This window comes from Xenopus laevis, chromosome 3L (genome assembly GCF_017654675.1).
Source record: "Xenopus laevis strain J_2021 chromosome 3L, Xenopus_laevis_v10.1, whole genome shotgun sequence".
In the NCBI taxonomy this organism is placed as follows: domain Eukaryota; kingdom Metazoa; phylum Chordata; class Amphibia; order Anura; family Pipidae; genus Xenopus; species Xenopus laevis.
Genome location: NC_054375.1, coordinates 133,601,471 through 133,629,044, shown reverse-complemented (window position 1 = coordinate 133,629,044; position 27,574 = coordinate 133,601,471). Strand labels below are relative to the sequence as shown.

Here is a 27,574-nt window from a genome sequence, read left to right as displayed (position 1 = left end):
CCTTCCCAGAGACTATTATCCACTGTTACTATAGGCACCATCTCTCCCTACTATACCTGCTATCCCACAGTCACACTCCCTTCCCAGAGACTATTATCCCACTGTTACTACAGGCACCATCTCTCCCTACTATACCTGCTATCCCACAGTCACACTCCCTTCCCAGAGACTATTATCCACTGTTACTATAGGCACCATCTCTCCCTACTATACCTGCTATCCCACAGTCACACTCCCTTCCCAGAGACTATTATCCCACTGTTACTACAGGCACCATCTCTCCCTACTATACCTGCTATCCCACAGTCACACTCCCTTCCCAGAGACTATTATCCCACTGTTACTATAGACACCATCTCTCCCTACTATACCTGCTATCCCACAGTCACACTCCCTTCCCAGAGACTATTATCCCCACTGTTACTATAGGCACCATCTCTCCCTACTATACCTGCTATCCCACACTCCCTTCCCAGAGACTATTATCCCACTGTTACTACAGGCACCATCTCTCCCTACTATACCTGCTATCCCACAGTCACACTCCCTTCCCAGAGACTATTATCCCCACTGTTACTATAGGCACCATCTCTCCCTACTATACCTGCTATCCCACAGTCACACTCCCTTCCCAGAGACTATTATCCCCACTGTTACTATAGGCACCATCTCTCCCTACTATACCTGCTATCCCACAGTCACACTCCCTTCCCAGAGACTATTATCCCACTGTTACTATAGGCACCATCTCTCCCTACTATACCTGCTATCCCACAGTCACACTCCCTTCCCAGAGACTATTATCCCCACTGTTACTATAGGCACCATCTCTCCCTACTATACCTGCTATCCCACACTCCCTTCCCAGAGACTATTATCCCACTGTTACTACAGGCACCATCTCTCCCTACTATACCTGCTATCCCACAGTCACACTCCCTTCCCAGAGACTATTATCCCCACTGTTACTATAGGCACCATCTCTCCCTACTATACCTGCTATCCCACAGTCACACTCCCTTCCCAGAGACTATTATCCCCACTGTTACTATAGGCACCATCTCTCCCTACTATACCTGCTATCCTACAGTCACACTCCCTTCCCAGAGACTATTATCCCACTGTTACTATAGGCACCATCTCTCCCTACTATACCTGCTATCCCACAGTCACACTCCCTTCCCAGAGACTATTATCCCCACTGTTACTATAGGCACCATCTCTCCCTACTATACCTGCTATCCCACAGTCACACTCCCTTCCCAGAGACTATAATCCCACTGTTACTATAGGCACCATCTCTCCCTACTATACCTGCTATCCCACAGTCACACTCCCTTCCCAGAGACTATTATCCCACTGTTACTATAGGCACCATCTCTCCCTACTATACCTGCTATCCCACAGTCACACTCCCTTCCCAGAGACTATTATCCCACTGTTACTATAGGCACCATCTCTCCCTGCCCTGTATTATACAAGCTATACTGAGTGCTACACACAGACATCAAGTAATGGTAATGACTCCTGGGTTGGAACAAGGGAGCCGCCTGTGTTTATACCCGGAAGCAGCAGCAGAAGTGCCCCAGAAGGACAGACTGAGTCAGGGAACTTTCGCTTTCAGACTTTCGCGCTCGGCCTGTCAGTGTAGGAAGTGCGGGACGTACAACAGCTGGAAGGTGCGACAGCAGCAACAAGAGGGGGAGGCGAGGTGACTGAACGTAAACAAATAGTAACCCTGCAGACGGGATTGGAGAAGCGGAGGGAAAAAGCTGGGGAGAAGGGAGACGCTGCGGATAAATGACAGGGAGTTGAAGAGGAGTCTAGTGACAGACACAGCTCAGAATGGGTGAGTAAACCTGTAGCGTCGCCTGGCTACCGCGGAATGACGTGACTTTTACTCTAAAGCCGCTTGCTGACCCTTGGGCTGAGTGCATTTGTATCACCCCCACGGTCCAGTGTTATTGGTATGTCCCGTCGGTAAGATCTAAGCGAGACGTACCATTTCAGGGTGGTACTGGGAGTGTGGGACCTTTATAATTCAGAGCAGCTGAGCATGGGCCATTTGTCTCACAGTTCTGCTGCTGCTGCATTTTATTCACTCCCCATTGGATTATAATATTAGTGAGTTGCAGGTGACATCATGAGGTGACATCATGAGCTACACTGGTGTACTGTTGTAGGGCACTCATTCAGCTACTTGTACCAGGTGCTGTTGTGCCCATATCTAGTGCATTTATTGCACTCTTGCAGCTTCTTCCTGGGGGTCTTTTTAGAATTTTTCTTCCAGAATCCCCAGGTTTCTGACCCAAGGTCTGCCGGCGCTGTTTATTACATTCAGGCTTTGGCTTAAGGTCCAACAGAAATGTTTCTAACGCTTGTGTTAGTGCTGCCATAGGTACACATGACGCATTACAAGGTTAACGTAATCTTTACCCAGCGCTCTCCCTAACTCTCCCTAACTCAGTCACGTGTCACTTTAGGCCTTGGCATTTCTCCCATTCAGACTTAGTGCCTATTGGGAGAGCGCCAGTGTAGCTCGTGTGCCAGTGTAGCTCGTGTGCCAAACAAACTGCAATTGCTACTTCTTTCACAACGAAAAGAGCAGGACTTCAATTTCATTCATGATCTTTCCCATGGCAAGCATTAAGCAACTGTCAATCCTTGCTGGATGGTTTGCCTTGCCCTTTAATGTCCACGATAACTTCCATAATTAACCTGTAGTGTTTAAAGGGGTTGTTCACCTTTAAATTAAAGTTTAGTATGATGTAAAGAGTGATATTCTGAGACAATTTTTAATTTTTTATTGTTTGACCTAGCCTAGCAACTTATTGGGCTGCTGTATGCTAGAGTCCTGCGGCGGGGTCGGGTACCTGCTGGTTACCCGTAACAACCTGCGGTACCTTGCGGGTTGAGGGGTGAAGTTCTGGGTGCGGTTAAAGACGCGGGTTTGCGGGTCTTCTCAATTGTGATATTTACTCCTTTTTTCTGGTCACAGCTACTTCCAATGACGTCACTTCCAGTTTACAATGACAGCACTTCCTGTTTTACTCCTTTTTTTCTGATCATGTCTACTTCTGATGATGTCACTTCCGGTTTACAACGACAGCACTTCCTGATTCTTGATGGTCATGGGGTCGCGTCCGGGTTGCGGATTAGGTACTTGCATGTAGGATTGGGTAGCAGTTCCAAGCGGGTAAGAATGCGGGTCCGGATTGCGGGTACACAAAATGGAGCCGCGCAGGACTCTACTGTATGCAATCATAGGACGGCTGTATGCAATCATAGGGCTGCTGAATGCACTCATTGGGCTGCTGAATGTAGTCATAAGGTTGCTGTATGCATTCATAGGGTTGATGTATGCAGTCATATGCCTGTTTTATGCAGTCAGCGCTGCTGTATACAATCTTAGGGCTGCTGTATGTAGTCATAGGACTGCTGTATGTAGTCATAGGGCTGCTGTATGCAATCATAGGGCTGCTGTATGCAATCATAGGGCTGCTGTATGCAATCATAGGGCTGCTGTATGCAATCATATGGCTCATGTATGCAATCATAGGGCTGCTTTATGCACTCACAGGGCTGCTTTATGCACTCATAGGGCTGCTGTATGCACTCATAGGGTTGATGTATGCAGTCATATGCCTGTTTTATACAGTCAGGAATGCTGTATGCACTCAAGACTGCCGTATGAACTCATAGGGCTGCTGTATGTAGTCATAGGGTGCGTTATGCAGTCATTGGGCCGCTGTATGTAGTCATAGGGCTGCTGTATGTAGTCATAGGGTGCGTTATGCAGTCATTGGGCCGCTGTATGCAATTATTGGGCTGCTGAATGATTCCTTAGGGCTGATGTATACAACCATAGAGCTACCGTATGAAGTTATAGAGCCACTAAAAGGAAGTCAAAGGCCTCTGATATCCAGTCATATGATTTCTGTATTCCAATAGATAAAGCAGCTCTGCAATAGGGGAACCCACAGCTGGGGCCTCTCACACACAAACTGACTTTTTACAGACTTTACTTTGTCGTACTACAGGCACTATGGCCAGAGGACTTAAGTTGTCAGCAGTCGGACAAGAATTTCTGCATACCATTAGCAAGGCTTTTTTTGTGACTGATCCCACTGTAAGAATAGAATTTGGTGCAGGGCCCCTAGCGTGTGTTTGTGCTTCACAGGTGCAAGCCACCACAACAACATTTGGGGAAGGAATGAAAGCAAAGGTGAGAAAGAACTGCCAAGTTAATTTTCCATTGTCCTAAGGCTGCTTTACACACAGTCACATACAGCAGTTGTGTGATATAGATTGGGATTGTTGCTGGAGTGGGCCTGGATAAGCCACAATCTCTGTATCTCCAGATAAGACTTCTGTTTGTTTGACCCCTCGCACAATGTCACGGGCTATTGACTCAATACACGATGCCGACTCACTCTTCTCCCCCTCCCTCTCTACCATTCCCCAAATGAGAAACACTATACGGTTATCCCTTGATCCCGGAATCTCATGGCTTCCTTCTCACATCTGGAACACTTCCAAGGAACGTCATACATATTCACACTCACTGATGTGATCTGCTATGTTAAAGCTTCCCAAATCTCATCTGACACTCGCACCCATTTTTATTCCTCAACCGCTCACAAATTCGATCTGAAACACATCCCATAATAATATCTGGAACCATTGTACAATAAAAAAAAAGATCTATAGTAGGGGATAGGCTTATATGCTATATCTAATACAGGTATGAGACCCGTTATCCGGAAACCTGTTATCCAAAAAGCTCTGAATACCTTGTACTTGAGCCAAACTAAGATATAATTAATCCTTATTGGAAGCAAAGCCAGCCTATTGAGTTTACTTAATGTTTACACAATTTTCTAGTAGACTTTGGGTAAGGGCACATGGGGAGACTCGGGGAGATTTAGTCGCCTGTCGACTAATCGCCTCTTCTTCTGGGCTACAATCCCCCCAATCTGCCTTCCCGCTAGCTATAATGAGAAATCGCCAGCGGGATGTCCCTTTGGGCTAATTCGGAAAACGAAGCACCACGAGTGCCATCCCACTATAGCCGAGGGGAAGGCAGATCATGGAGATTGACGCCCAGAAGAAGAAGCGATTAGTCGCCAGGCGACTAAATCTCACCGAATCTTCCCATTTACCCTTTAGGTATGAAGATCCGTTATCCGGAAACCCTCAGGTCCCGAGCATTCTGGATAACATCTCCCATACCTGTACAAGCATTCAGTAGCCAGAAGAAGCAGCAGCATGTTGCTTTAACTCTTTGAGTGCCGTATATTGTATCTGTGGTATCAGCATAAAATGTATTAATGGCTTCCACTTTCCCCTTTTATTTGTGCCACTCTGGGTATTTACTGTCAAAATGCCAGTGTAGCTCTACCCTTAGGGATTCTGAGTCAGCAAATAGCAATGCTATTGGCTGTATAATTTGGTTGGAGTGTGGGATGATTCAGCTCATAAATACTATTTATCCAGCAGTTCCACCATGCTGTGTGTGATTCACTGGGTAAAAGGCTCAGGTGCTCCAGCAAATAAAGAACTATAACTTATGTTATGGCATTTATCTCATGGCAATATGCTGGGAGTTGTAATTGTGCAGCATCTGAGGTTGTCTCTCTCCCTGATGTATACATTAACACTCACTGTTCTACTACTGGATATTGGATTAAAGGTGTGGGTCACCTTTAAGTTAACTTAGTATTTTTTAGAAAAGCTAATTTTAATTCATTTGTTTGTTTTTTTATAGTTTCTTAACTTTTAGTATGTTATAGAATGGCTAATTCTGACCAATTTTCAACTGATCTTTATTTTTTATAGTTTTTGAATTATTTGTTTTCTTTTTTTTTTTTTTCATTTTTGATCTTATTTGATTCTTTCCAGCTTTCAAATAGGGGCCACTGACCCTGTCTAAAAAAACAAATGCTATGTAAAGGTGGCCATAGACGTTACAATTACGATCTTTCCTGGAAAGATTGTTTGTTTCAACACACACGTGTAGAGCTGAATCGTCAGATATACAGATAGAAACAATAGAATTCTACCTGTATCTGATGATTCAGCACTAACAATGGCCGATGACTTCAAAGGCGCCTGATCAAAAGGCGCTCAAAGTCGCCCGAAGTTTCCTCGTGAGGCAACTTCGGGTGACTTCGGAAAACGAAGCACTCCAAGTGCCATCCCGCTGCCGATTTACATTCTAGCCGGCAGGAGGCAGTTCGGGGAGATTTGTCGCCCTGAAGAAGAGGAGATTTGTCGATGGCTACTAATCTCCCCGAATCTGTGCATGTGCCCTGTCCCTAATGCAACAAATCTATTGTTATTGTTACTTCTTATTACTCATCTTTTTATTCAGACCCTCACCTATTCATATTCCAACCTCTTATTCAAATTAGTGCATGTTGCTAGGTAATTTGGGCCCTAGCCATAAAATGGCTGAATTTGCAAACTGGAGAGTTGTTGAATAAAAAGATAAATAACTCAAAACCCACAAAAAATAAAAACCAGAATACCACTCTATACATCATATACATCATACTAAAAATTAATTTAAAGGGGAACAACCCCTTCAAGCACATGATCAGGATGAGTTGAAACGCACTTCACCATTAACATATAACTTTAAACACCTGTTGGTACATAATCTGCATTACTTATGGAATGTTTGTTTGTACAATGGATAATCCCAGTGCTGGTTGAACAAATGAAGGGACAGGGGAGAAACTGCTGAGTAGGGGAAACAAAAAGTCGCTGTAAGGCCACAGAGAGACTACGGGAGAGAATAGAAGCCATTGAACTCGGTAATCCTTGCAGAAATGTTCTTGTTACAGTGAGTGACATATGTCAGGCAGGCTTTAATTCCATAGCTGTGCATTGTGTTTGCTCACTAGTAGCATTGGGTGTGTGTGCGGTTCTCTCTGCAGACGCAGTAGCTGCAGTGTGTGTGTGTGTGTGTTGTTTGTGTGTAGTTCTGTGAGTAGCTGCAGTGTGTGTGTGTTGTTTGTGTGAGGTTCTGTGAGTAGCTGTAGTTTGTGTGTGTTTGTTTGCAGTTCTGTGAGTAGATACAGTGTGTGTGCGGTTCTGTGAGTAGCTGCAGTGTGTTTGTGTGCAGTTCTGTGAGTAGCTGCAGACAGTGTGTGTTGTTTGTGTGCAGTTCTGTGAGTAGCTGCAGTGTGTGTGTGTGTCTGTGTGTTTTTGTGTGTGGTTCTGTGAGGAGCTGCAGTGTGTGTGTGTTGTTGTTTGTGTGCAGTTCTGTGAGTAGATGCAGCGTGTGTGTTGTTTGTGTGCGGTTCCGTGAGTAGCTGCAGTGTGGTGAAACCCCGGCAGGAAGCCCCCTCTGTGCGTATGACAGGATATGCACCACACTTACCATTAGGCACATGATAACACTCATTGTGGCATTGATCTGCACTGTGCCGTCATCCCTTGCTCCAGCCATACATGTAGCAACTGCAAATGTTGCCACTAATGTTCAGAGAGAAGTCAGCTGAGGGTCAGGCCAATTTCTCATGGATCTAAACGACGGCTCTGAAATCCAAACTGCAAACCCCCCCCCCCCCATAGAACCATGAAGGGCAGTGGGGCTTATTTTCTAACATAGCTGCTACTTTGTGCCAGTGCAGTTTCCCACCTTCATTTGCTTTATATGTTCTAACGTGTAGGAGACTGATGAACAATAAATGGTGATTACTGTAATTGTTAAATGTTGTACAGGTATGTGTTCCGTTATCTGGAAACCCGTTATCCTGAAAGCTCTAAATTATGGAAAGGCCATCTCCCATAGACTCCATTTTATCCAAATAATCCAATTTTTTTAACAATGATTTCCTTTTTCTCTGTATTAATAAAACAATACCTTGTACTTGATCCCAACTAAGATATAATTAATCCTTATTGGGAGCATAACCAGCCTATTGGGTCTATTTAAAGGGGTTGTTCACCATCCAAACACTTTTTTCAGTTAAATTGTTTTCAGATTGTTCACCAGAAATAAAGACTTTTTTTCAATTACTTTCTGGTGTTTCAATCTGGCAGCTCAGTAATCCAGGTGCAGACTCTAAACTGTTCAAATCTTGCAACATTTTGTTGATACTAGGGATGCACCGAATCCACTATTTTGAATTCGGCCGAACCCCCGAATCCTTTGTGAAAGATTCGGCCGAATACCGAACTGAATCCAAACCGAATCCGAACCCTAATTTGCATATGCAAATTAGGGGTGGGAAGGGGGAAAAAATTTACTTCCTTGTTTTGTGACGAAAAGTCACGTGATTTCCCTCCCCATCCCTAATTTGCATATGCAAATTCGGATTCGGTTCGGCAGGGCAGAAGGATTCGGCCGAATCCTGCTGAAAAAGGCAGAATCTTGGCCGAATCCCGAACCGAATCCTGGATTCGGTGCATCCCTAGTTGATACATTTTTCAGTCTTATCTCTGGAGTCGGCGACCCCCCCCCCATTCCACAGCTGCTTTAGAAGGTGAAAAATGACACTTTACACTTCAAAACTGTCACGGATCACACCTTGTGTGATCCTGTGCTTTGCCTGGGGCAGTGGCCATGTGTAGTGTTCCCTCTTGTGGGGTGTTGTGTTTGCACACACCAGAGATTTAGCTTCTAGCCGGCGGGAAGGCTTTTCAAGGAGATCGCCCGAAGAAGAGGTGATAGTCTCTGCCCTTAAGGTGGCCATACACGGGCAGATTAAAGCTGCCGATATTGGTCCTTTAGATCGATTCAGCAGTTTATCTGCTCGTGTGTGAGGGCTCCCACACACACACATATCGATCGGGCAAGTTTGATTTTTATGTTCGATCCAGGACTGCATCGGCTAGTGGATGCGGTCCTGCGACCCGTCGGAGCCCATTCGTAGCCTATAATCTATGGCTGAACGATCAGATTAACCCGATATAACCCAGCCATTAATGGGCATATCAGGTTAAAATATGCCAAACGATCAGATCTAATAGTGTATGTCTACCTTAAAGGAGAACTAAAGCCTAACTAAAGAAGTAGCTAGAAATGTTGTACATGATGTTTTGTGCTTATGTACCAGCCTAAGGCAACCACAGCCCTTTATCAGTAAAGATCTGTGTCTCCAAAGATGCCCCAGTAGCTCCCCATCTTCTTTTCTGCTGATTCACTGCACATTCTCTGTGCTGCTGTCACTTACTGGGACCAACTCACAATATACAGTACACATAGAATAGAAATTTCACAATATAAGGCTGATTAGTAATTAATACTGATAATTACTACATGGCAGCACAGAAACCAGTGCAACTAGCATTAGAATTTAATAATCAGCCCTGTAGCATCAGCTTATATTACAGACCAACTTCATTTTCTGCTGGATAATTAGTGACGACCCCTAAGCTTAGCTTCTCAACAGCTGCTCAGAGCCCACTGAGCATGTGAGTGTCACAGACACTTTCCAAGATGGTGACCCACTGTGACAAGTTTGAAGTCCTGGATCATTGCTGCTATTGACAAGCTGAAACTTTAGGCTGGTGCAATAAGTTCAGGATATAAAATATGACACATACATTTTCTGGCTTTAGTTCTTCTTTAACACTGCTCCCTATCAATTCAAGATAAAGGGAAAATGCAACACCAGAGGGCCCTAGAATGTTAGTTGCATAGGGCTGCTGTCTGCGGGAGGTGAAACAGCAGCCCCGTGCCTTAGTAGAAACAAAATGAGCTACAGACAGACAGATTGACTGTAGCCCTGGGATTAGGGTTGCCATCTTTTCTGGAAAAAAATACCTGCCGTCCTATATATTTATCTTTTTACCTATTAATAACATTGGGATCAACCATTATTTTTACCGACCAGGCTGGTAAAATACCGGCCAGGTGGCAACCCTACCTGGAATCCATCATAGCAAGTACTGAGCTTTGACTGAATGACTTTAGCTAGAGCAGTGATCCCCAACCAGTAGCTCGTGAGCAGCATGTTGCTCTTCAACACCTTGGATGTTGCTCTCAGTATCCTCAAACCAGGTGCTAATTTTTGAATTCCAGGCTTGGAAGCTCATTTTAATTGCATAAAAATTAAGTATAGTGCCAAGCAGAGCCTCCTGTAGGCTGCCAGGCCATATAAGGGCTACCAAATAGCCAATCACAACCCTTATTTGGCATCACATGGGACTTTTTCCTGCTTGTGTTGCTCCCCAACACTTTTTACATTTGAATGTGGCTCACGGGTAAAAAAGGTTGGGGACCCCTGAGCTAGAGTAATAGAGCTTACAGGGCTGGGGCAAACACTACCTATGTGTGTTCATTATCTAGACTGGCACGGGCATAGGTTTTAGTCTTTTTTTGACTCATATTGTCATTTTGGGGGGGTTAAGCACCATGGCTTCATCCTAAACATTTCACTACCCTCGGTTAATGATATACAGTATATAATGATGATATACTTTTGAGTGTAAGCTCTTACAGGCAGGGGCCTTTCATCTCATGTCTCTATGCCTGTTGGCAATTGTTTCTCCCCACAGTGTTTCGGTTCTACCCAATTCATTGTACAATGCTTTAGGATATGTTCTTTCCTTACCGTTTAAAGGGGATCTCTACCCCAAAACTGCAAGGAAATATAACTTTTCAGTATACATTTCTTCTACAGTTTTAAAGGCACAGCAAATTATTATATTTATTGTAACATCCTTAACCAAGACATCAGGAAAGCAAATCTGCCAATTATTACTTAATGTCATGTGTTCTCTGACCAACCTCTTGTTGTTGTAGACACTTGTGTTCGCCTGCATCTGTCAGCACCCTGGGCTCCCTGGAGCAAAGCAAGCCGATCAATGCACTTTAACCCTTTTTGGTGCTGCCTCTTTTAAATGATTGTTAGAATGTAGTTTGCAGACCAGAGTATAACACACAAAGGAGGGTAATGTTTTGATGCCCCTGGGCAGATACCTGACCTTTTATTAGTTTGTACAATACATAAGGATACACCAAACAAATTATGTTTGGATTTGGCCAAATTCCACCAAACCAAAACAGTTACCAGTCACCCAGAAATCATCCATATCCAAATCCTGCTGGGATTTATCTGGTCCATGCCGTTGACCTGGCATATGCGCAGTGCTTAGGAAAAGGAGCTACAGCTCATGGTAAAAGGCAGTGGGGACACCTAAAAAAGTTTGCTTCCCCTAGTGACTACCATTCCTCATCTATTAAGTAATAGACAACTTCTTTACAAATATGGAGCCTTTTACATTGTTTGGAGTTTTACTGCATAACTACCATACTATTTCAAGTGTTTTAAAAACACAAAAGTTGACCCCTTGCTCTACTTTGCAAAAACCGTTGGAATGAAGGACAGTTAGGGTAAGATTTTTTTTGGAGAATGCCTGTTTGCCCTCCTAGATACGTTCAAAAAAGTCTAGTTGAAGGTCAGTTAGGGAAAGATTTGAGGTGAGACTGTATTTGCTGATATCCTTGGACCTATGACTGAATGACTGATATACCAATGTTTTCAAATATATCCATAACCTTTTTATTCTTGAAAATTAAGGAGAGCACTTTAAAAGGCAAATTAATGCTGTGGTTGTTTGCCGACTACTAGTACACAACATGTTACGGGCCTGTGTGCCCTTTATAACACTTGATAAAGGGCACACAGACCCGAAACATGTTGTGTACTAGTAGTCAGCAAATAAAAGCACAACCACAGCAATAATATGCCTTTTGAGTGCTCTCCTCAATTTTCAAGAATATAAAATCCACATATCAGGATATTGGTAAACTGATTGGGGGGGAAAGTTGCACTCCTTTCCTAAATTGAATTAGCAGTGCGTTTTGGATACCCTACTATTTTGAAATCTGTAATCTTGTTATAAACAAAGGGGGACTCTGTCCAAAGGTCGGTTCTTTAAGGGAAAACGGAAATAAAAAAAAGTCTGACAGCCACTGGTTTATGGGGGTTTAGCCAAGTTACAGATTTAAGAAGTCATAAGACTATTGGTTACACGAATAATGGCTTGGGAATTCTCTATCAAAATGGTTTGCCAGTGTCAAAAGGCTCCCAAGTGTCTCCCATGCAGTTGTATTTTGCTTTCGACATTTAACTACGCTGGAGGCACAGGTCACTATTACTAGAAAATCCAGCTATAAGAGCTGCACTGATATCATGTAACTGCAATCAGTGCCACAAAGTGTTCCTAAATCTTCAAGTGCTCTGCTAACTCTGTGTATATATTTACAGTCATGTACCATACAATTAGCAAAAACCGTACACTGGATCTTGTACAGATTTTCGGCCATAAAATGCAGACAAGTGACGTGTGTGCAGTTATGAATCAAGCAGTGATGCATACGGCAGAGCAGGGGATCTGGAAGCTTAGGAAATTGCTTCTTAATAGTGACAAATAGTCACTGTTTCCTCTGAGCAAGTTACACCGGGCAATAGGCTAACATGGAGCAAACAAACAATCTCTGCAGCAGATTTTTTTTAAACACTAAAAATGCAAGATAAACCTTGGTAAGTGCGGCCTGAACGTCCTGCTTTTCAAGGCTTTAGATGTGGAAACAGCATGCCTGCCCCGTGCCAGGCTGTAACATATATGTCTGGGCCTGTGGCTGCATTGTTTATGCACCTGGCTCAGTCACATGTCGGCAGTTGCATTTCCTCCCGTGGCACTTTGCTTCATGCCTCCTCGCCATCTTGGACATTTTTCACAGTTTTCTATAATTTAGTCACTGCAAAGGGGGTATTACTCAACGACTGTTGGTTGGATTTGGAAATGAGCCATCCCCTTGACAAAGTCATTTTCGGTCCCAGGGAGCTGAGCTTTAAGCCCTGACAATTCAGAAGAACCATCATCTGGTTACAGTGTTCAAACAGACATTCGATTTGTAGTGGAAGTGCATCAACAAACCAGGGCCAAAATTATATTTTGGGAGGATCTAATGTGTTTTAAACCATATGCTTTTTTTCTTCCGAACTGTAAAACCCATGCAGCAGCAGCAGCTCTTATCACTTCCATCTGAGTGGTAGCAAAATGGGCATAATCCGTCATTCATAGGATAATACTGGTAAAATTCTTATCATTGGTTGATAAAATGTGAGTCTTAACATTCTTGCATTTATTCTTTGATCTCAGAAACTAAAACTGTGACCATTTAGGACAATGATGGTCACATTCTGTTATGGAATCTAAGTATTATTCAGTTGGCTAGAGCAGTGATCCTGAACAAGTAGCTCGTGAGTAACATGTTGCTCTCCAACCCCTTGGATGTTGCTCCCAGTGGCCTCAAAGCAGGTGCTTATTTTTTGAATTCTGGGATTAGAGGCAAGTTTTGGTTTTATAAAAACCAGGTTTACTGCCAAACAGAGCCTCAATGTAGATTGACAATCCACATAGGGGCTACCAAATGGCCAATCACAGCCCTTATTTGGCACCCCAAGAACATTTTTCCTGCTTGTGTTGCTCCCCAAATCCTTTTACTTCTGAATGTTGCTCACGGGTTCAAAAGGTTGGGGATCCCTGGGCTAGAGGATGGCTGAATCCAAACAACATGGGTTTTTGCATAGTAAATGTAGGACCTGGCACAGAAGACACCTCCAGCCATCCCAGTATTTACAGTTCACTGTGTTTGGGTAGGAATCATGTGATCTGTAGCCCAAGGCGTTGGGCATTGCACCAAAGTGCTAGTACTGTTCTAGATTTTTCCATCACTTTTATGAATACACCCTTGTGCGTGATTGTATGAACAGCCTTATTATATGACAATATCATACTTTTTTATTTTTACAGAATAAAATAAAGGCCAATCCAATGCAGTTGAAATACTTAGGGAGTTGGATAAATACGATTACTTTGGAAGCATAAAATACCAACTGATTGTCCATGCAAACAAGAAAGCAGATTGATTTTAAGAATAAAAAGACATTTTTGTCTTATCCTACTATTCAGGACTTCCCTGGTATTTATTAGGCTGTGAGTAGGATTTGCTGATGCGGGTATGGGTGCAGGTATGAATATAAGCAACTCCTTTACTCTTTCAACCCTGGTATATTGATGACGTCATGTCCACATTCAGCTATGTCAGTTTCAGGTTTAGACTGTTTACTAGAAATGCCAGGGCCTATTTTGAATCTCAGAGGCCAAACAGCCCCCCACCAGCCCACTAAATTAGTAACTGTCTATGGCATCTTACAGCAGCCCCTCTGGCATTTGCCAGAACCCACAGATTGCCAGTCTGGAGCTGGTCCGTTCCAACTGAAGCATAGAAATGTGGTATGAGGTTCCCAAAAATCAAAACAATAGTAGTTTAAAGTACAAAATAATTTATTAGGACCTGAAAGAAAAGGGTCAAATGTGTTTTGTGCCTATTAGAGCACTTAAAGTGGCCACAGACGTTACAATTACGATCTTTCCTGGAAAAGATCTTTCCAGGAAAGACTGTCGTTTCAATACACACGTGTAGAGCTGAACCGTCAGATACACAGGTAGAAACAATAAAATTCTACCTGTATCTGACGATTCAGCATTAACATTACAACCAGCCCGATTGATGAGCCAAACGATTCCCAAGCTTTCTGCCGATATTGGTCGGCATGCCTCCCACCATACACAAACCGAATTTTGAAATTATTTTGTATGATATTGTCGGTGCATCTATGGGCACCTTTACTCTTAGTAAATGCCCCAATAGATAAGGTAGTTACGGGGCAGATCAGGTAACAGGTCTGATACAGGTTGCAGGTACATGGTCTAGGTTTGGTCCAGGTTTCAGAAATTCAGCCTACACAGTATTCTACCACAGGCTAGTGATATAAACACCCGGCCTTAAAGGGGTTGTTCACCTTTGAGTTAACTTTTAGTATGATGTAGAGAGTGATATTCTGAGACAAGTTGCAATTGGTTTTCATTTTTTATTATTTAAGGCTTTTGAGTTATTTAGATATTTATACAGCATCTCTCCAGTTTGCAATTTCAGCCATCTAGTTGCTAGGGTCCAAATTACCCTAGCAACCATGCATTGATTTGATTAAAAGACTGGAATATAAATAGGATAGGACCTGATTATAAAGATGAGCAATAAGAAGTAGCAGTACTAATAAGTGTGTAGCCTTACAGAGCATTTGCTTTTTAGATGGGGTCAGCAACGCCCATCTGAAAGCTGGAAAGAGTCAGAAGAAAAAGGCAAATAATTATAAAACGATAAAAAATAAATAATGAAAACCAATGGAAAAGTTGCTTCGAATTGGCCATTCTGTAACATACTGAACGTTTACTTAAAGGTGAACCACCCCTTTAATTTGTGGTTTAAGTTATTTTAAATGTTAATATTGTTGCTTCCAATTAGGCTTTTTCTGTTGTTTTAAAACTACTATTTATGGGTGGAGGCCCTCTCTAAAATATTATTTCACAATAGGGGTATGTGTGATGTGCCAGGGTAAGAGAAGCTCATTTCTCCCTTCCTGTTGACTTGTATGTCATCATCTTGTTCTCTCCTCCGTTACGTTGAAGCAGTTTAATAATGCAGAGGACGAAAAGTGAGAATGTGAGTTTTTGACTGTGCTCCTCCCACGCTGCTTGCCCTCGCTAGAAGATACAGACAGGAAGTATGAAAGACACTAACGGGGTGGGGAATATAATATCTCTTTATTTGTGGAGAGCAAGTTAACAGCGAGTGAAAGAAACCTAGCTCTGTGTGTTCTGGTACTGCCCTCACCGTCGGTAAGTAGATGTAAGTCATCCATTATATCTCTCTGAGCCAGTTTCTCTATGCTTGTAGTTGGTTCTGGATAAAGGGGTACTCTGCCTATAAATTGTTATGCATAATTAAAGAACCGATGATTATAAGCCACATTCCAGTATCTGTCAATTTAAAATTGTCACTGGTTTTAATGTTATTTCTCAATCTGTCTGATTTTTTTTATATCCTCCACAATTCTGATCTAAAGTAGTGGAAGCCACCTGCTACATGGTTTCAAAATGTAGAAGCAGAAACCCAGAAAAGACGAAACAAACACAGCTTTCAATAGCAATTATTAGTCACTTTTTTAAAAAAAAAAATGACTGTAGCGAAGAAGTTGCTTCTTTCATCATGCAAAAAAAAAAATAGTTTTTCAGCGAAGTCGCTCTGCGTTGTCTGCTGCTAATTCTGAGATGCTGAACAGTCAGTGATTTATTAATGGATTTAAAGAAAATGTATGTTTCATGTAGATATATCCACATGACTGTTGTGCCAGTCTTTCAAAAGAGGAAATAGCTTTTATAGAGTGGTTTCTCATTAGCCAACGGCTGCTTTGTGTCTTGTACATGTATCTTACGCAAACGGTTACTTCAAAAAACAGCATTTCTTTTCACAACCATGCAGTAAAAAAGGCTGCATTTTCAGTAGACTCTCCCGTTCCACTAATTATTAAATGACTGGCAAAGAGTCAGGTGACCTAAGATCTCCCCACTGGCTACTAGCGACTTGGGATGTTTATGTACATTGATAAATGCTGTGCAACCTTCTGGCTACTAAATATGTATAAACATGGTTGGTTTCTATACTATACACTATGGCAGATTTATATTCAGCATGGAATGACTATGTACCCAAGCATTGATTCAACCATGTCTGTTTGCCAACCAGGTGATGATTTGCTAACTAAATGGTGCTGTGCAGGTATCTATTTGGGCTAATACAAAAAAAAAGCCTTGGGTTGTAACGGCCTTTCTATGTGTATTGGGCTTCCCTTACCTGTTCATGCCCTTGAGATAATAGTTTGGGGGGTTTTTTCTTGTAAATAAGCATGGCTTGGTGTAAAATTGCTTTCTCAAGTTTTTACATATCTTGATGTTAGTGTCAATTAAATGAGTTCAGCTAAGAATGGTACTGCGATGTGCTTTAACAGCAAGGACACCTGATTAAAGGGATTCTGTCATGTAAAAACTTTCTTTTTTTTTTTTTTTTGTTTTTTTACAAAATGCTGCTGCAGCAGAATCCTGCATTGAAATCAATTTTTCAAAAGAGCAAAGATTTTTTTATATTTAAATTTGAAATTTGACATGAGCTGTTGCTAGTTTCCCAGGTGCCCTCAGCTATGTGACTTGTGCTCAGATAAAACTCAATTACTTTTAATTGCTGCACTGCAAGTTGGAGTATTGTTACCCCCCTCAGCAGCCTATTAGCAGAACCAGATAACTCCTAACTCCTGCATTGCTAAAAATGCTTCCATTCCTAGTGGCAGATATGAGAATAGCCTGGTGTGGTTGCCTATATTACAACTAAAAAAATACAGATATAAAAATGAATAATACCTTTAATAGTGTAAAAGGGTGTGTTTTAAAGGGGTGGTTCGCCTTTACGTTAACTTTTAGTATGTTAAAGAAAGGCCAATTCTAAGCAATTAATTATGTATTTTTATAGTATTTGAATTATGTGCCTTCTTCTTCTGACTCTTTCCAGCTTTCAAATGGGGGTCACTGACCCCTTTCAGAAAGCAAATGCTCTGTAAGACTACAGACTTTTTGTGATTGCTACTTTTTATTACTCATCCCTCTAATCAGGCACTCGTGTATTCATATTCCAGTATCTTATACAAAGTATTCCATGGTTGCTAGGGTAATATGGGCCCTAGCAACAGGAATCCTGAAACTGCAAACTGGAGTGCCGCTAAATAAAAAGCCAAACAACTCAAAAACCACAAATGATAAAAAATGAAAACCAATTGCAAATTGTCTCACAATATCACTCTCTACATCATACTAAAAGTTATCTCAAAGGTGAACAACCCCTTTACGGTAGGGCAGGGTACAGAAAAAAGAATGAAATCTGTGTGCATTAAAGGGGTAATTCACACTGAAGTTAACTGTAAGTATGATGTAGACATTGATATTATGACATCAATTTGATATCAATTTGCAATTGATCTTCATATTTTATTTTGCATGGTACCGGTATTTAAATTATTAAGCTTTTTGTTCAGCAGCTCTCCAGATTGGTATTTCTACAGCTCACTGGTTACTAGGGTCTTATTTACTGCAGCAACCATGCCGGGGTTAGACTGAGGGTCTGGGATATGAATTTGGGGAGGGACTTAAGAGAAAAAAAAACAATAATGAAATTGTCGCCTCACAGAAAGGCAAATTGTTCAAAAACTTTAAAAAATAAATGCAAAGTTTCTAGGAATAGAAATCCCCCTGTAAACTGAAAGACAGGGGAAATGATTCTGTTGCATTTGTATTGCTTTAATGCTCAAGGGAACTCCTGACACTGACCAATTCAAAGTCCAGGATTCCTGAAGTGGACATCTGTGTTATTACACACTGGAATATTGGGAATACATGTGGCAACATGGCAGATTGTGCACAATTTTTGCACATCTTCACTTCTGTGTGTTCTCAATGTATGTGTGGAGTTGGGGGGGGGGCAAGTCACAAAACAAGTAGACAGTCTTGCTTTTGGCAGCTCAACCTGCAGTCCCGCGTTTGTACTGAAAAGTCCAGATTTTCTCTGCACTGGGAACAGCCAGAAAAATAAACAAAGTTTCTAACTTAATTGGCTTTTGGCAGAGAGCCCAGAACGGCCACCAGGTGCAACTAAGATACTTTGTAACAATTTTGAGATAAGCAAATAAGTAATTGTAATAATTTAGATAAGGAGGTCCCTTGGGAAAAGTTAGACTCACAGCTTAAAGGGCAATTCACCTTCATTAGCAAAACTGTAAACACAGAAATATGTTCAAACTTTCATAACCTGCCAAATTTTGTAAAATTAATACGTTAATTAGGGGGTGTGGCCACAAAATGGGCCTGGTCAAAAATGGTTTTATCCCTCTTTTCATTTCCAAAATGTTGGGAGGTATGCAAGTAGATAAACCCTATCAAACAATTGCAGACATTTGTGAATTGTCCACAATATGACCTGTAATTAAATACGAGTACACTTGTGATTGTAGTAGGAGCTCCTATTGGTGGTGGGGCACATTAGAGCGTGCGGTACACCAGACTAGTTAGTCTTCCCCTCTCTTTTGCAGAACCAATCCAAAATATAACACATGTCGTTTTAACATTGCATAGGTTTCCAGAAACCCAGAGTGCTTTAATAAAATAATAAAAATAAAAACACTGAGTGTGAGAGAACTTCGCTGGTGGTTTATTCAGAACTGAGCAAACCACTTTGAGTAACTATTCTAAGGAAAGTTCTGGTTATCGCAGTGACTGCTAATCTGTTATTCACAGGCCCGTTGAGAGCTAAACTTAATCCACCCTCTTAACGCTATAATTATGTGGTGATAACCACTGCTTAATTTGCAGTTACATGGAACTTCTCACGAAACGCAAGGGCAGCCGTGATAGGTCCAGTACATACCCACCCTGTAGAGATCAGCCATGGGAGCATATTTTTCAGCTCGCCACAGTTAACCAAGGGGAAACTTTGCAGCTCTCTATTTACTTGTAGAGGTTATTATAAAGAATTTGGACTTGGGAATTTCCATAGATTTTTCTGTAATTAAAAATCATTTAAACATTAAATTAAACCATTGTTTTGCCACCAATATGGACTCATGCAGTTTACGTACCATCAAGTACAAGCTACTGCTTTATTATTACAGAGAAAAAGGAAATTATTTTCTGCTTTAAATGGATTCTATGGGGGAAATTTACTAATGGGCGAATTGTCGCCTCGGAAGGATCTGCCACACTTCGCGCTTATTCATCAGCAAAGTTACATCTCGGCAGATTAACGCTGGTGAAGTTTAGCCAACGAAAATTCTTCAGCACAAGCATTTAAAAGCGCACTTTCGCTAGAATTACTTACTTCCTAGCAAAACTTCATTAACACATTTACGCTTAGGTCAATTTGAATAGGGCGGGTACATATAAGTCATATATATGTCTTTATTAGTGATGTTGGTGAAATTGCATAAAGTGTCAACTTCTTATTAAAAAGGAAGCAAAATAAAGACAAAAGAGATCCTCTATTGTCCCACCCTAAAACAAATGTGGCATGCCCTTAAAATATATATATATCAATTATCTTCAGACCAGCACTCCCTTTAAAAACTTAGTAATTTATTGTTGCATAGTATCAAATACCCGACGTTTCGGACCACATTTGGACCTTTTTCAAGGATATTTTTCATCTCTCTACACAAATGAGGAACCAGTAAGTGATGGTTTCCTTCTTAATAGTCCCAATTCTAGTAATACAACTAATGATGCATAGTTCACACATGAGGAAATTCTAGAACATGTTAACATTAACAAAGGTCCAGGGCCAGTTGGTATTCATCCCAGGGTAATTAGCGATCTTAGCTCTGTGATTGCCAAACCTCTTTACTTAATTTTTCAGGATTCATTGAGATCTGGCATAGCGCCAAGAGATTGGCGAATTTCTAATGTGGTGCCTCTATTCAAAAAAGGACCCGTTCTCAGCCTCAAAACTATAGGCCAGTTAGTCTGACGTCAGTGGTGCTTTGCGGAATCATTTGATACAGTGCCACACAAAATGTTACTGGTTAAATTAAGGAATGTTGGCCTGGAACATAGTATTTGTACCTGGATAGTGAACTGGCTAAAAGACAGACTACAAAGAGTGGTGGTAAATGGACTCCAGTCCTTAAGAGGGATATAAATGAGCTGGAGAGAGTGCAGAGACTAAGTGCAACTAAATTGGTTAGAGGGATGGAAGACTTAAATTAGTAGGTAGATTAGGTAGAGGTTGGGGTTGTTTTCTCTGGAAAAAAAGGTCCTTGCGAGGGGACATGATTACACTTTACAAGTACATTAGAGGACATTATAGACAAATAGCAGGGGACCTTTTTACCCATAAAGAGGATCACCGTACCAGAGGCCTCCCCTTTAGACTAGAAGAAAAGAACTTTCATTTGAAGCAACGTAGGGGGTTCTTCACAGTCAGGACAGTGAGGTTGTGGAATGCACTGCCGGGTGATGTTGTGATGCTGATTCAGTTAATGCCTTTAAGAATGGCTTGGATGATTTTTTGTGAACAGAAAAGTAGCCTAACAACACAAGCTGGTGTAGCGGGGATCTCCCCTGCACGTTTATTAAGTCAAGTGATGTAACGTTTCGGGGGCGTGCCCCTTCATCAGACATGTCTGATGAAGGGGCACGCCCCCGAAACGTTACATCACTTGACTTAATAAACGTGCAGGGGAGATCCCCGCTACACCAGCTTGTGTTGTTAGGCTACTTTTCTGTTCAGATAATATTGGGAGAGGTGCCGACCCCTCCAGCCAACACCAGGCATCGACTACCAGGAGAGACTTTGGGGAAACTAGGTAAAAATATTTGCTATTTGGATGATTTTTTGGACAGACATAATATCAAAGGCTATTGTGATACTAACCTCTATAGTTAGTATAGATATGGGTATATAGAATTTAATTAAAAGTAGAGAGGGTTGTGTGTATGGATGCTGGGTTTTCATTTGGAGGGGTTGAACTTGATGGAATTTGTCTTTTTTCAACCCAATTTAACTATGTAACTATGTAACTATTTTCACAGTTTTCATTTTCACACTGAACTGTTCCTTAAAAAAAAAAAAATATATATATACACACACACACACACACACTTTGAGAAAGGCATTGGAGAGGCCGAACCATTAGTCCTTTAGCTAATAAACATTTTTATAAGACCTGAGAGTGCGGACCTTCTTTGTGGGATAGTTCTTCTAAAAATTTTGGACACTGCACCCAGGCTCCTTTGAACCAAGTGATGTGAGTGCCGACTCCTCCACAGACTACTATATATAGAGAGAGAGAGAGAGAGAGAGAGAGAGAGAGAGAGAGAGAGAATGAATTAAGTACCCCCTCTTGTAAAGTATAAGGATATTATAAGTTACCAAGGAGTTTCTTGACCATACAAAAACACGAGGCTGAAGGCCGTGTTTTTTTACAGGTCATGGAACTCCGAACTTCCTCATATTTTGCAACAGGGGGTACTTTATTAAAGTGAGTCATGTGACAGAAATTACATCAATACTCACCGTTTACAACTTACATCAGTACTCAACGTTTATAAGAATATCATTTACAATATATTCATGGATTTTGTGTATTATATATATTTAACAGGTGCAACTATAACCTGGCAACCTTAGTGGAAAATTCGCGCTTTGGTGAACGATGAACTTTGAGTAATAATGGTTCGCCTGAGCGAAAACTCACTTTTCGAAAGGGCATGAAACTTAATTAGCGCTAAACTCTGTTGCTAGCAAATTGTCCGATATGCCTTTTAGTAAATTGCAGATGTCGCAGTGAAGTATCAATTTGGCGAATTTTCGCTAGCGACAGCTACTTCGCCCTTTAGTAAATTTGCCCCTATGAGAGATGGCCCTACATTCCCATACCTGTATAGGATCGTTAAGGCCATGCTCTAGAGAGCAAACTCTTTTTCCTCCAAACCATGTTCTGGATTGATATTAAACATGATGGATTAGTAGGAGAGGCCCTGATCCTGGGTGTGATCACAGGCAACAAGTTTGGGCAGAATGAAAATTCTCTTTCAGCATGGCACTTGTAAGTAGCTCATAAACAGAAGCCGAAACCCCCTTGTGTTTTCCAGGGCAAATCGTGGGTTATCCAACTTACAAGACCCTGTGTGGCTTATTTTCTTTGTTTTTGACAAAACCATTATGAGCCCTAGCGCAGGCTAGCTCTGCATCCAGTTCATTCAGAAGTGGCGCTGTTCTGTTGCTGTCCATGGAAGAGGTTTGCTGCCAGCAGAAGGTGAAAAGCGGAACTGCTAGTGGCATAATGCATAAAGGTTTTTTCCTGTTGCCCAGAAATAATAAATGTTGCCAGGGCCGTAACTATAGAGGAAGCAGACCCTGCGGCTGCAGGGGGGCCCAGGAGGTATAGGGGCCCCATGAGGCCCTAATTCATATAAAATTTCAATAAATATTGGAGAAACAAGTCAACCCCAAAACATTTTGGGGGCCTGAAAAATAATTTGCTGTGGGGCCCAGTAATATCTAGTTACGCCACTGAATGTTGCTGTGAGTCTGAAGCAAACACTTCTCTAGTCTATCAAACAAGCTCTAGGGTAGTGCCCAGCTGAACAGTAGCACATCGAGAGTGGCACAATCTTACCTTATATGTAGATCTCACGCTCTTTCAACTAGTGATTAGACAGGTTACTTGGCAATAAAACTAGTTCCCTTTTAACAGTTGTGCAAGGGCTACATGATGACAGAGCAAAGGCACTACAATTAGTCATTAAACCGGTGGTTCACTTTTAAGCTAACTTTTAGTATATTTTATTATGTTGTATATAGTATAATATATTCTAAACAACCTTTCAATTGGTCTTAGTTTATTTTTAATAGTCTCTGGATTATTTGCGTTCGTCAGACTTTTTCTAGCTTTCAAGTAGACGTGACTGAACCTAATAGACAATGCTCTGTAAGGCTACACTTTTATTGTTATTGCTACTTATGTTACTCAACTCTCTATTCAGCTCCTCTCCTATTTTTTAATCCAGTCTGTTGTTTAACAAAGTGCATGGTTGCTAGGGTCAGTTGGACCCTAGCAACCCGATTGTGAAATTGCAAACTGAAAAGCAGCTGAATAAAAAGGCTAAATGACTTGAAAAAACGACATATATACTAAAAACTGAAAGCCAACTGCAAATTGTCTCTAAAGGTAGGGCTACATGGACGATTTCTGTGCGATCCGACGCGATGCACGAAACCGCAGGCTTCACATCGGATTTGACTGAAATAAGGTATTTAATAGTATTGTTGGATGGTGTCACAGCGTTGATCCGACAGTCGCATCGGATCGGTGCTGTGACACCATCCGACAATGCATTCACTTACCTTATTTCCGTCGCATGCGATTTGACGCCTCCGTTTTTGCACAGCGAGTCGGATCGCACAGAAAACGCCTGTGCAGTCCTACCCTTAATATCACTCTCTATATCATACTAAGGGGCACATTTACTATGGGTCGAATATCGAGGGTTAATTAACCCTCGATATTCGACCATCGAAGTTTAAACCTTCATCTTCGAATATCGAAGTCGAAGGATTTACCGCAATTCATTCGATCGAACGATTAAATCCTTCGAATCGACTGATTCGAAGGATTGTAATCCATCGTTAGAACGATTTTCCTTCAATCAGAAATTGCTAGGAAAGCGTATGGGGACCTTCCCCATAGGCTAACGGTGCTCCATAGGTTTTAGATGGCGAAGTAGGTGGCCAAAGTTTTTTTTAAAGAGACAGTACTTCGACTATTGAATGGTCGAATAGTCGAAAGATTTTTAGTTCGAATCCTTCGATACGAAGTCGTAGTCGAAGGTTGAAGTAGCCAAAAAAATACTTCGAAATTCGAAGTATTTTTCATGCTAATCCTTCACTCGAGCTAAGTAAATGTGCCTCTAAAAGTTAACTCAAAGGCGAACAAGCCCTTTAACCTTGCACTACTAGATTGCACAAAGCTGTTCCACAAATGAGGCGTTATTTACTATGAGGCTCAGAGGAACAGAAACCATAATTAGACTTTTTTGCCAGTAAATATATATGCCCAACTGACTGCTTATTGCACCTGAGCAGGAAGCAGCCCAATTTCAGGCCATTTACTTTTCACTTGGCTTTTTTAAGGGTCTTTGCTCCTCTCCAAGCCAGTGCCCATACCCCAGCATAACGGTAGCAAATCGAATCATTTTGTTGCATTGTATAGCTCAGACTAACATGCTGCTGCTATATAAATAAATGATGATGATGATGATATTGCTAATCTTTACCTGTGTGAGGGCAGAGCTGTGATTGGCTATCAGCATTCTACTGGTATTTATGAGGAATAGCCGTTAGGACACACCACTGTTAACTTGAAAGACAGATAAGCAGACTTCCAATAAAGGTGTCATTTTTACAGGTATTAATCCTTTTTAGGCCAAATATTTTTTCTTTATTTGTGACCATTTCATTGTTACTGGCTACTGCTCCTATAACAACTTTATAACTGGTTCGAGGCCTTGGGGGACCCTGGATAAATACTGAGTTGGTGAGCTACCAGGCTCTGGACTGACACGAAATTTTCACGGGGAGAGAAGTGCGCACTTCTCTCTATCTGCCATTAACCATCCTGGGGATTAGTTTGAGGGTCAGCTGGTGGTATGGAGTGAGTTACATCATGGACTCACAGGTGAAAGGCTGGCAATGCAGGCATAGTCACAGTAGGCCCTGGCCTAATGCCCCCTTTTATTTAAGGGGACCTGTCATCCTAAGAAATCATTTCAAATTATTTTCTATCATGTCAGTTGAGCAAAATAAACTTTACTTACACTGTATTTATTATTTACATTTTGTTTCCTTCTGTTTTGGAATTATACAATCACAGCAAGCAGACAGCTGCCATTTTGTGCACACGGTTATTAAGGGAAATTCTGTATCACCCCAAAATCTTGTGTATGAACCAGAATGAGGGACCTAATGTCCATGTGCAGTGCCCTACACAACAATTATAGAGCCTGAGGAGGGAAGGGGGGAATGTGAGGAGAGCAGTGAAATGTAGGAAGTGCTGAATGGAAAGTGAAAGTAATTGTCTGCCCCTCCTCTATGCCACGGGCATAGAGGCGGGGCAGGTAATATTTGATTGACAGTTTAGATATTTAAACACCTTTATAACAGGTATGGATGTTTTAATGAAAAAAAATTTTGGGGTTACATATTTAACTTGGAAAGGACTTTCATTATGCAGTTTTTTATGTGTAGATGACAGGTCCACTTTAAGGCGGCCCTGCTCATACCAAAATCCATCTAAAAGCATGGCTGTCCTTGTCAAAATAATGTTATTGTACTGCAGCTATTTAGTTAATTAGTTTTTGTTCTATGCATTTTCGGTTTCCAGTCCTTTTGTCCACAACAAGTATCTGTCAACTGTATAGAAAATCCATAACATTCTGGCTTCCTCCCCCATCCAAGGGTCGGTATTGTAACTCCATTAATGTTTGGTTTTTATTCATTTGCTTGGTTATGTCCAAGCTGAATTCAGTAGTCACAATCTCTCAAAGGCTTGTCATTTGTTTAATGCCAGAAGGTGAGTCTCTGCATTTACGCCTGCAGGCTAAAGGTTTGCAATTGCTGAAAAATACAAGCTGTTCTTATTTAAAAGGCCATGTTGTGTCATTTCCAGCTACATGGAAAGGTCACAAAGCACTTTAGAACTACAGCTTATTCCATGGACGAAAATTCAGTGAATGTATATACCTGTACCTATTATTTTTCTGAACCAAGAATAACCAGAATGCATTACAAAGCATTACAAAATATGCTTGTACTTTATCATAGGCCAGGGATTCTTTGTTTACTATTCTCGAGATATACCTGAGGCCGATGTGTGTACAAACATGAGATGTAGGGGGAATGTTATGTGCTAACAGTGGTCATGCACAGGCTGTTTATTCATGATTTCCTGGGCTGATACATACCTCCCAACTGTCCCTTTTTAGGAGGGACAGTCCCTCTTTTGACAGCTCAACCCGCAGTCCCTCATTTGTACTGGAAAGTCCCTCTTTTCTCTGCACTGAACAGCCAGAAAAAGAAACAAAGTTTCTCACTTAATTGGCTTTTAGCAGAGAGCCCAGAACAGATAACAGGTGCAAATAAGATACTTTGTAACAATTTTGAGACACAAAAACACAGTTTAGATAAGGAGAAATATTTTCAAACTTTCATAACCTGCCAAATTTTGTAAAACAATCATGGTAATTAGGGGGTGTGGCCACATAAAGGGGTGTGGTCAAAAAATTGCTGCGCTACATGCGGTTAAAAAAATGTTGACCCTCTTTTTACTTCTTGTTGGGTGATATGCTGATATATGGCATACAGCAGATCTGGACTGAAAATCAAAATAGGCCCTGGCATTTCAGGTACACAGAGGCCCAAACACCCACACAGAGGCCCAAACCGCCCCCCCGTCGGCCATACAGAAGTGCAAGGAGCACATGTTGACGCAAGTTCCTTTAACGAATGGGATTTTTAATACAAGTGCAATGGTACAGTAAGTGAATAAACCATAATAGCTATATTGCACTGATCCAGAGCAAAACACTACATGCAGGCTGCTTGCTGATCGTTCACATCCCAGTGTGCCCTTTTGAAATTGGAAGTTAAATTCTGCTTCTAGAAAGTGTATATAGTTTCCTGTTAACAAAACAAAAAACAACATACTTAAAGGGATACTGTCATGGGAAAAAAAAAATTCAAAAGGAATCTGTTAATAGTGCTGGTCCAGCAGAATTCTGCACTGAAACCTATTTCAGAAAAAAGAGCAAATTTGATTTTTTTTTTATTCAATTTTGAAATCTTACATGGCGCTAGACATATCGTCAATTTCTCAGCTGCCCCAAGTCATGTGACTTGTGCTCTGATAAACTTCAATCACTCTTTACTGCTGTACTGCAAGTTGGAGTGATATCACCCCCTCCCTTTTTTCCCCCAGCAGCCAAACAAAAGAACAATGGGAAGGTAACCAGATAGCAGCTCCCTAACACAAGATAACAGCTGCCTGGTAGATCTAAGAACAACACTCAATAGTAAAAACCCATGTCTCACTGAGACACATTCAGTTACATT

The 27,574-nt window shown here is 41.5% G+C and overlaps 1 protein-coding gene across 6 annotated transcripts in view; it reads left to right on the top strand.

The window, feature by feature from the left end:
* Positions 1-1,614: 1,614 nt before the first annotated feature.
* Positions 1,615-27,574, top strand: part of LOC108711575 (PH and SEC7 domain-containing protein 2) — a 45,718-nt gene continuing 19,758 nt past the window's right edge. The window contains exon 1 of one of the 6 annotated variants that reach the window (XM_018253451.2): positions 1,615-1,849. The gene's annotated coding sequence lies outside the window, so the exon portion shown is untranslated. Of the gene's footprint in view, positions 1,850-3,060; positions 3,197-15,490; positions 15,719-24,792; positions 24,873-27,574 lie in introns of those variants that run through there. The other 5 variants (XM_018253446.2, XM_018253447.2, XM_018253448.2 and 2 more) reach the window with 5 other exon arrangements.